This window comes from Aedes aegypti, chromosome 2 (genome assembly GCF_002204515.2).
Source record: "Aedes aegypti strain LVP_AGWG chromosome 2, AaegL5.0 Primary Assembly, whole genome shotgun sequence".
Classification (NCBI taxonomy): Eukaryota; Metazoa; Arthropoda; class Insecta; order Diptera; family Culicidae; genus Aedes; species Aedes aegypti.
The window spans coordinates 190203192-190214019 of NC_035108.1; the positions used below are offsets into that span (position 1 = coordinate 190203192).

Below are 10828 nucleotides of genomic sequence, written 5' to 3' on the forward strand. Positions count from 1 at the left end.
TTACTTACACAATCATACCTGACGAAATTTCATGAGAATAAAATTGCATTTTGAAGAAATTTTATGAGAATAAAATTGCGTGGAAGTGCCCAAGTAGCTCTGCCTGCACCCTACTACTGAAAAAGTGATCATAAACAAACAAAGTCTCCCATATATTTCAATAAGGCACATTTTGATTGAAGATGTAGTAGTTAATAATGCTTAATTCAAAATAAATTGACGCTTATATTGAGCTGTTCGGTAATCCAATCCGCATGGTTATTAAATTAATTAACTTAATTAATCATGCGTGAAATTATGAAAAAAAAAATCCACGTGCTCGGCTGGGATTTGAACCCAGGACTCTTGTATGCTAGACGAGCGCTTTACGGGCTCGGTAGCTTAGTTGGTAAAGCGCTCGTCTAGCATACAAGAGTCCTGGGTTCAAATCCCAACCGAGCACGTGGATTTTTTTTTTTTCATAATTATACGCATGATTAATTAAGTTAATTAATTTAATAACCATGCGGATTGGATTACCGAACAGCTCAATATAAGCTCTTGTATGCTAGACGAGCGCTTTACGGGCTCGGTAGCTTAGTTGGTAAAGCGCTCGTCTAGCATACAAGAGTCCTGGGTTTAAATCCCAGTCGAGCTCTTGGTTTTTTTTTTTTTTCATATTTTCACCCATAATTTGTACATCTTTACCACGCGTAATGAGTTAATTAATTTAAATTTCTTCATGTTATGCATTTTAGAAGGCTCGAACATGCTTGAAATTCAGTCAAACAGATGTAACCATAATTACTGTTTACAATATACACAAAGTATGGTTCACCATGAGGAACATTGATGTCAACCAACAAGCAATCGGTTAACAGCAAATGTATAGGAAACATAACAAACATAGTAACTATTAATTTTACTAATGAAATGAATGATCGATTTTGGAAAAATCTAGAATTGAGCATTATTAACAACTGCATTATCACTTTTATGATGACTTTTCTGTAGTGTATGATGGCAATTGGAATATTAAATACCGTAAAATGGGGTGTTAAGGGATGAAAAAAAATTCCACTTAAAATTCGAGAAACTTCTAGTATGCCAATAATTGAACAAAATACAGTCCTACCATTCTCACGGCGTGTATATCAAAAGCCAATTACAATGAAGACGATTCTATAGCAGATTTCTGAGATAATCATAAAAATGTGTGATTTTTGACGAAAATGCAAAATGGGGTGTTAAGGAATTTGAGCTTTGTATATAAAACTATATTTTGCCAACAGCAAAAAAAAAAAATATTATTTTGGTTAACATCGTTGATGTGTCCCTTCAACTCTAAAGGTCTTGTTAAATCTAAAGATGATATTACTTCAATATAATTCAAGTTTGAACTCTTGAAAACGCTAATCATTTTATTTTAACTGCTAAATTTCCCATACCTATTGATTCAATTTTCAAGCAAGCTATCAGTGCATCGCACAATTGTCTTGAAAAGATGTTTATACTTATTTGCAGTATTCGTATTCTAGAACAGTGCAGAGCAATCTTGTCATGACTTGTCAAAATATGGATAATTTCAACAAGCTTTAAGTGTGAATAGGGTAAGTGTCCAATTTGCCTTTCAAATAAAGCACCACACCAAATAACGGATTTGCATGTAACACCCAGTGGCATGATCGGGAAAAATCCTAACGAAAAGTTTCCAATACAGAGCGGAATCGCTCACACTATACCGCACACATATATTTTCCAAAAAAAGCTCGGAAATAACCTTATACTATAATTGTTCATCTAGGACTTAGGTAATACTTAAAAGAATTTGATGGAATATCGACCGTCTAGACTGATTTTGAAATTTATTGGCGTAATTTAGGTCAAACCTGTTTAGATGTGCTCGGGTGAAAACTGTGTAAGTTTGTGCTCCGTTCAAATTAAAATTATGTGAGTTAAGTTATTATGTCCAAAATTTATTTGTAATTGCAGTGTAATGTTGTTCAATCAATGTTTGTCCAAACCCACTTGACTTAAAAACAGATCAATGATGTAAGTAGTATTAATTAATGTTTCGGACTTGACCAGACAAATAGTATATAGTTTGCCCTGAAAATGAGCAAATAAATGCTCGAAACGTCGGCTTTAATCAAAACGATTGTTTATTAATGTAACCCGTGGACCGAAATTACGCCAATAAATCTCAAAACTTAAAAGAATTAATAGCTCCAAAACCATTTCAAATAAGATAATCATTCCTATATGCAAACTTTTCTCCAATGTGATGGAACAACTTATAAAAATATTATCATAAAAAACCATATTCACATTAATCAGTTTTTATTTAGATTTTCCTACCAATTTTACCAAATTTTGAAATAAGTCATTTTTGGAGATATTTAGTGACTTACTAAATAGATCCCTTAACTTTACATTGTAGTTCAACTTGACGGAACAACTCAAAACTATATTGAAATATATTACGCCATAAATTGAATGAGTTTAGTTACTTAGAAAAGTTAGAATAGATAATTCCTTAACACCCCACTTATTTTCAAAACGAGACTTTTTTCATTAAAATTTCTGAAAATCGAAACCCAGACATAATTTTATGAAGTTTTTGTCTGTACTATGATCTCAATTAAATTTCCTTATCTTCTACCTTACTCGCGAATTTTTCTCAAATATATTTCATGGTTTTGTAAATAAATGTATTTAGCCCATAAAATTCGAACAAAAATGTTTTGAAAGGTTTTCAAATTCTAGAAATCACAATACTTCATATTAATAGACAGCTCCTATTACATAATGCAGTTCACAATCCTCTGAACAAATCGAGTAGTTCAGATGACTTATATATCGATTTTCGAGGTTTCTGTGATTTGTCAAACTTGATTGAGAAGCTCAATCCCTTAAAACCCCACGAGTCCTTAACACCCCATTTTACGGTACCAAATATCCATAAAAAGACAAAATTATTTCCCGAATAATTTTTTGTAAAATGCAATTTGACTCTCACGAAATTGCTACAGTAATGATTGAATAACTAACCTGATCCTGAGTAATTTGTTGCATTCAGAAAAAACGGCTGATGATTTCTTGAGAGATTCGTTTTTGATTTTTTTATTTGGTTATTTTTTTGTTTATGTGTAAAAGATCCACATAAACACGTTGAAAGAATTTAAAACAAAAATTCCTTTTCAAAAATATTTCATTGTTCATTTGACCCCATAATCCCCTAAATTTCCATCTTTTTATAACGTTCTCTGTGAAACATTGTTGAATGGACTAGAAATGATGGATTTCATGGGAAAAAATCTCCACAATAAAACAGTTTTACTCAAAACAACATGAAAATCTAAAATTTTCAAGGAATCGGGGCAAAACGGGCATCATAGCTTATCCCAGAGTGGCCCCACATTCATGAAACCATCACCAATCGATTCCTGAAAAAAATTCCTTTCGAATGAGCTATAAAACTTATTTTTTTTTATCTTTCTATTGTGAAATTTATCAATTTTTTCCACCTTTGGGTTCGGAATTCCCCAATGTGCAGTGTGCCGTCCAAGGTTTTGAGATATTTGTCGTCGACTTTGTCGAGTACCGTAAAACGGGGTATCTTTGATAATGCGGGTAACTTTGATAGTGCGTAACCCACTACATACTAAACGAAATATCATAATTTCTGTTAATCAGTTAAGCAAAATTAATGCAAAACTAAATAATATTAGTATGACACTTCATGTAAGAGTGGCTTTCATTTGAATCAAGAACATTTGAGGCTTTTTATACAAATATTTAAAATTGACACAATTTTAGCATTTTCGAAACGCTCACAAACAATCTGTTCTGCGATCACTATCTGATGTAGTTTTGAATAGTTGGCCACTTATCTTTGACAGCCTAGTTATCATAGTACCGTAAAACGGGGTAACTTTGATAATGCGGGTAACTTTGATAGTGCGAGACCCACAACATATTAAACGAAATAACGAAGTTTCTGTAAATCGGTTAAGCAAAACGAATGCAGAAGTAAAGAGTATTAGTATGACACATTATGTCAAAGATATTTTCGTTGGAATCAAGTGCATTTGAGGATTTTTATGCAAATATTAAAAATTTACCAGATTTTACCATTTTTGCAACGCTTACAAACAATCTGTTCTACGATCACTAATTGATGGAGTCATAATGAGTTCGTCGCTTATCCTTGACAGCCTAGTTATAGTAGAACATGAATTCGGTCTCAAATCTCTTATCGAAAGCCATTTTTACAAACTAGGACCATTTTTGTAATCTAAGTCAGAAATTTCCATATAGCGTTAAACGCCTAGAGGTATGTAACGCCCTATAAATGTTCCGGAATCCATTCAATTTTGTTCGATTTATACTCCATTATCAAAGTTACCCCAAAACAGAAATCCGACTTTCGATTATATGAAAAATAATATATCTATTCTGAATTAATATTTTAGCAATCTATCAAGTGCAATCGATAGCTAGGATGGCAGTACTTGTTTTAAAAATAAAAATTGTAATTCTTAGCATCAGCATGCATAAATATTGAAGTTTTCTTCGAAAAAACTATCAAAGTTACCCCGTTTTACGGTACTTGAATACGGTCTCAAATCTCTTAGCGAAAAGCATTTCCACCAACTGGGACCATTTTTGTAATCTAGGTCAGAAATTTCCATATAACGTTAAACGCCTAGAGGTATGCAATGCCCTACAAATGTTCGTTATTCATTCAATTTTGTTCGATTCATACTTCATTATCAAAGTTACCCCAAATCAGAAAACCAACTTTCGATTATACGAAAAATTATATATCCATTCACAATAGATCTTTTGGCAATCTTTCGACTGCAATCGACAGCTAGGATGCCAGTACTTGTTTTAATAATATAAATTATAATTCTTTGAAACAACATGCATAAATATTCAAGTTTTCCTCGAAAAAACTATCAAAGTTACCCCGTTTTACGGTAATTATCTAGCGTTTTCGGACCGGAGCTGGGGATATACTTCATTTTTCTCTCGGCTTCTTTGACAATGAAATTTTCACAACTTTTCCAATATTGATTAACTCATCTCAAGTGGTGCAGCGCTGATTATAACAGAAGGAGATTAATTCATTTCCTTCGATCGTCTTTTCAGGGATTGCTTGTTGCACAGACATTCATTTTCTAACCTACACGAAAGGTGAACATGATCACTTGGCGTCTCTACCCTGCCGAAAACCGCGTAATTAGTGTTGCACCACACTGGCTCTGCTTATCCGTGCTCCTTTTCTTAATACAACTCCAATAGAGAGCATCTTACATCTAAAAAATAACAAATAATAAGTTTTTACATATTCACTAATAAAATATGTGGACAGCTTACCTTTTTGTTGAGGTGATAGACGTAGTCGCCAAACACAGTTTTTGGTCTTCCCCGTATGAAATGCATCACTTCATAATGGACGCAGCGTTCTCAGTCAAGACTTAACCGGTAACTTCTTCCGATGCTTCCTCTATATTTTTTCTGCAATCTTATCGCCTTCACCTTGCTCTATTTTCAAGTCTTCATTTTTTTTCGTTCCATTCATTGTACTATTTTGTATGATTGCTTTGCAAATATTGTTTACACTTACAGTCTAACCAGATGTTCTCCAAGCTACTCCAATCCGCGATCAGTTGTCCTTTCATCTTCAAAGGTGACTTTACAAGTGTAAATTTAATCTTGATACGTTAACTGCAAAGCTATTATGCAATATGGAAATAATTGTTTATGAAGAATTATATAATTACCATGGTAACATGCGCAACCAAGTTTGCGATATTCCTGGCGATGTCCATTACACTTTCGATTGTCATAATGAACAATCCACTGGAACAACTTTCGAAGATTCATCGTGAAAATGAATATGCGTCGGACATTTGCGGTCCCGTTTAGTGTAAAGTGAGGCAAGAGTTTATTTTTAAGATTTCTTGCTCAATTCAAAACAAATGATATAAATGTCATGGTGGTTTGAATGGCGCTCAAGACCTTTACTCCGAATATTATAGAAATCGATTGAGATTTGGAAAAGTTATGGCTATTAGTAATTTTTAGACGTAAAAATTGTAATTTTTGGGTAAATTTCATTGCATGGAACAAAATAAAAATAGTATATTGTTCGATTTTTAATGCGAGGGTACTTCTAGGCCTATCTTAAGAATGCCTTTAATTTCATTTAAAATTTGGCTGATCGTGCGAAAAAAAGTCACACACTTTCACATTTTAACTTAGTTCTGCAAAAAACTACTATTTTCAGGGATATTACAACAAACCCTGTTTTGGGAAATTTTTTGATAAAAATTTTGTGTGTATTTCTCTACGAACATAAGTTTATAGCTGGTATAAAGTATGTCTGTCATTAAAGAATCGATATTTTGTGTTTCAGCCAGCAAACTTCTGCCCACACTAGGTTCGTACATCGCAAGTAATTTGCTGTTATAGTGCTCTGATCCATAATATGAGTCGATTTGATCCATAATAAGGATCCTCCTCTCCCACTGATCCACATCTGTGAGATGTACAACGTTTGTTCAGGTAAACAACTATATTCTGCACAGCCTGAGAAGTGATTTTGATTTGTATGACGTCACTATGGGTTTCATCATGTTTTGTTCTGAAAAAATGAACCTTTGTGATCCATAACTGTGGAGTGACTGTATACGCCAATCATCTTTACCACATTCCTTACTTGAGCGACAAAGGTTTTTCTGTTTTGACGAAATGCTTTCCAACGGCTGTCGATACCCAACTCATTGAACTTTGGGAAAGTAGATACCGTAAAACGGGGTAGCTTTGATAGTTTTTTCGAAGAAAACTTGAATATTTCTACATGCTATTTCAAAGAATTACAATTTATATTTTTTAAACAAGTACTGACATCCTAGCTATCGATTGCACTTGATAGATTGCCAAAAGATTTATTCTGAAGGGATTTATAATTTTTCATATAATCGAAAGTCGGTTTTCTGTTTTGGGGTAACTTTGATAATGGAGTATAAATCGAACAAGATTGAATGAATTACGGAACATTTATAGGGCGTTGCATACCTCTAGGCGTTTAACGCTATATGGAAATTTCTGACTTAGATTACAAAAATGGTCCCAGTTTGTAAAAATGGGTTTCGCTAAGAGATTTGAGACCGAATTCATGTTCTACTATAACTAGGCTGTCATAGGTAAGTGACGAACTCATTATAATTTTATCAAATAGTGGTCGTAGAACAGATTGTTTGTAAGCGTTGCAAATATGCTAAAACCTTGTAAATTTTTAATATTTGCATAAAAATCGTCAAATGCACTTGATTCCAATGAAAATAGCTTTGACATGAAGTGTCATACTAATGTTCTTTAGTTTTGCATTCATTTTTCTTAACTGATTGACAGAAACTTCGTTATTTCGTTTAATATGTTGGGGGTCCCGCACTATCAAAGTTACCCGCATTATCAAAGTTACCCCGTTTTACGGTATTTGATAATTCTTATTTTCACAGTACGAACACCCTCTAGCAGCCTTAGATTTGTCGACGCTATCTTTCTTCAACGTTTCGGAGCGACCTGCTGCTTTGGGTGGCTCTTGAGCGTGTATGAGAAAGCTTTTCTTTCTGCTTCTCGGTTCTACGATGACTGATTTCTGTGCTGAACGAATAGCCCGAAGCCAAATTGACTAAACCTGACATAAACTTTTGTCATAGATTCGCTATATACACTGGCCCCTCCCCGAAGAAATACCGTAAAGTGGTTCCGAGGAGATGAGGGTCTGAGACCAAGGGCATTGTCGGTGAACTATGTACACCACTTGAGCAGTTCAGCGATAATTGCTCATGTACAGTGCATGGACTGGTTTTAGTGGGTCGTCGTTGGTGCGGCATCCCCAAACTCCTTTCTTAGGGAGATTGTTTGCAGACTTCACCCTCGTAAAAAAGCACTGTCCCCCGATATAATCAGAGCTGTAGCAGTAGATGATAAACAGAATCTCAGGATGTGCAGCGAATCATGATTATTACAGAGAGTGATTAGTGAGAGATCACTCAGTTTTCTCAGAATTCAACCCCTGATGAATTATGTTATTAAAGGTAGTAAAAGAAATCTAGTGTTATAACTTTTTAGTAAAAACTGAAGTTGAAGAACTAGATATACTGAGATAGCGATCTAGTATACGTTATCTAACTTAACATTATTAGATCTTGATAAGCTAACGGTCGCTCCATCTCCATATGACTTCGTGACAGATGTTAGCGCTTCTGTCCAATATTCACTTATACAGCAATCATAATAATTGAAAGCATATGCTATGCCTTCAACAATAGCAATAAATTTTGTTTTGGCCAAACTTCATTTTTCCGATTATATTGAATGGGTAGTAAATTGCGCATTCTATACTTAACTGAACCAGGTGAACCACATTTTTAGTATTGTGACAAAAATAATTAAGTTGCTTTTATTGAATCATAAACATAAAACCAAAGAATTTCAATGCTCCACCGACGAGGAACCGCCATGTAGATTCGCTTATTAATGCTCACCCGGTACGCAATTGGTGAACGAACAAGACTAATTGTCCAATTTTTCAGCGCAGAAAAGGCGTGTACGGAAAGTATTCCACATTAAGTTCGTTCAGTTGTTCATTACTTGAGCAACAATTTTTCAATTAAACCACTATAAAACTTCCAATTTTTAAGCCAGTTTTGGCAAGGATGAAATCCAGAAACCGATTGCTAAAGGTGTTATTTCTGCAATAACTTTCGGGTTAATTAAAAAGTTAATTCCAAAAGGAGAAATCCCATCGATCCAGTATCATGTGCGTTCGAAAATGTGGGCTGGATATAAGAAATCATTCCCAAGGATTGAAATAATTGGACAATAAAATCTGTCCAATAAAGGTATTACTTACTTTAAAAGCATGATAATTCAGACCACCCGTGTTGCATTCGAGCGCAAAAACTAATCCGAAAAGTGAAATCATCTGCTTTTGAAATTACATCATCAATTTTATTTGCCACGGCGCCAGCCAACGATTCAAAGTTTTGGGAACGATTATTCGGTGTTGCGGCCGCAATAAATTTCGTTCGACAACCGGGAGTTGTTCAAATCAACAAGCCAATCGTGACCCTGAGCCTTGCTCGGACCCCAGCCAATACTTAGAATTGGCAGACGTTGCAGTCGGTGCCCTTTTTGCTACTCATTTACCTTGCCGGTCTTTGCGTTTTGATACCTCTGCTTCAAATTTGGAGGTATGATTTTCGTGTATTTTCTCGCCCGAGTTTTATTGATTAATGATGTTGAAAGATTTTGAGTGCAAACAAACCATGCATCATCTAGACCTGGACCATTTGAAATCGGTGGTTTTGTTTTATAGATCGACGTGTGCATAGAGAAACGGTCGAGAGGCCGGCGCCTTGATCCTGCATCCGGTCGTCCATAAAATGTGCAAAGAAGGTATTCATTTCGTTGTTTGCTTTTTTACGGGACGTAACTTCGACGCGGCAATTTTCGAGCATCCGAATGTCGTAAATCAGATGCATATGAAAAGTAAAAGTACACAAAAAGACGTTTGAAAAGCGCTCTTTCAACTTGACTGGACCTTAATATGCTTTGTGCATACGTTGATTTAAAGCTATAATTAAAGTATTTTTTATGGGGTATAAAAACTTTTCATGTGCATTTTTTGAACTCTGCATTAAAACTTGCCTTTTTCCTAATTGTACAGGAAATATATCAATTCAAAAGGACAGAAAATTTGTGTTTTTGGAATTGACAAGTGTGAAAAAAAAGTTCAAATATTCAACCAATGGTATCATTTTCAGATACCTAGGCCCACAATTTTCATTTTTTTTTTAATCTTTATCACCATTTTTTAAGTTCTAAAAGCTGTTTTTTTTAGAATCTGCGTCTATTTTTATCATTTGTCACCTGGTCCCAAAGATATTTCGAAAATTCATGGAGGACTTGATAAGAGTCTGTTGTGAAATTTATCAACCCTCTGGCAATATAACAATCATGAAAACTGAAAAAAACGTAATTTTGCAATACTCATATATCTTGAGTTGCAATATGATTTGAATTATTGAAAAAAAAAAGACTACATTAATTACATTAATTTGTTTTTTGACAAATTGACCACAAACAAAATGTCCAGTGGGGCTTTCCTTAACCGAGTGGTTAGCGTCCATGGCATGCTGAAGGTGTCTGGGTTCGATTCCCGGTCGGTCCAGGATCTTTTCGTAATGGAAATTTTCTTGATTTCCCTGGGCATAGAGTATCAACGATATACGATATACGAATGAGAAAATGGTAATTTAGGCAAAGAAAGCTCTCAGTTAATAACTGTGGAAGTGCTCATAAGAACACTACGCTGAGTAGCCGGCAATGTCCCAGTGGGGATGTTAATGCCAAGAAGCAGAAGAAGAATGTCTAGTATTCGCCACTCTAAGGAAACTTACGAAAGCATCCTATCCATGTTTAGCAGAGATGGTACAAGAACTGGTCAGAAACTGTGTTTGAAAATTTGAATTGGCGAATAGTGGACCACTTGCACCAGAACTCGCCATGTTTTTAAATTTGGTCCTTCATTTGCTACCTATGTTGGTTTCTTATGGAGGGTGAATTCTTATGGAGGGCGAATTCATGAACATTTTTTGCATTATGTTTTTAGTAAAATTTTAGGTTTCTATGAATATAATTTTGAAGCGATACTTAACGGTTTTGCCTATTTGTGCCGTAGTACAGTATATAATCCAGAGCGGCAAATATTGTTACTATGGTGAAAACCGGTACATCTACCCTTATCGAAATCGATTTTCAGATTTCA

At 34.7% G+C, this 10828-nt stretch overlaps 1 long non-coding RNA gene across 1 annotated transcript; it reads right to left on the minus strand.

Annotated features, from left to right (window-relative positions):
* Positions 1–5076: 5076 nt before the first annotated feature.
* LOC110676272 lies at positions 5077–5730 on the minus strand. The gene is made up of 2 exons (XR_002500228.1): positions 5365–5730; positions 5077–5303 (listed from the first exon to the last, which is right to left on the minus strand). It is a non-coding gene; the product is annotated as an uncharacterized LOC110676272 (long non-coding RNA).
* Between the last annotated feature and the right edge of the window lie 5098 nt (positions 5731–10828).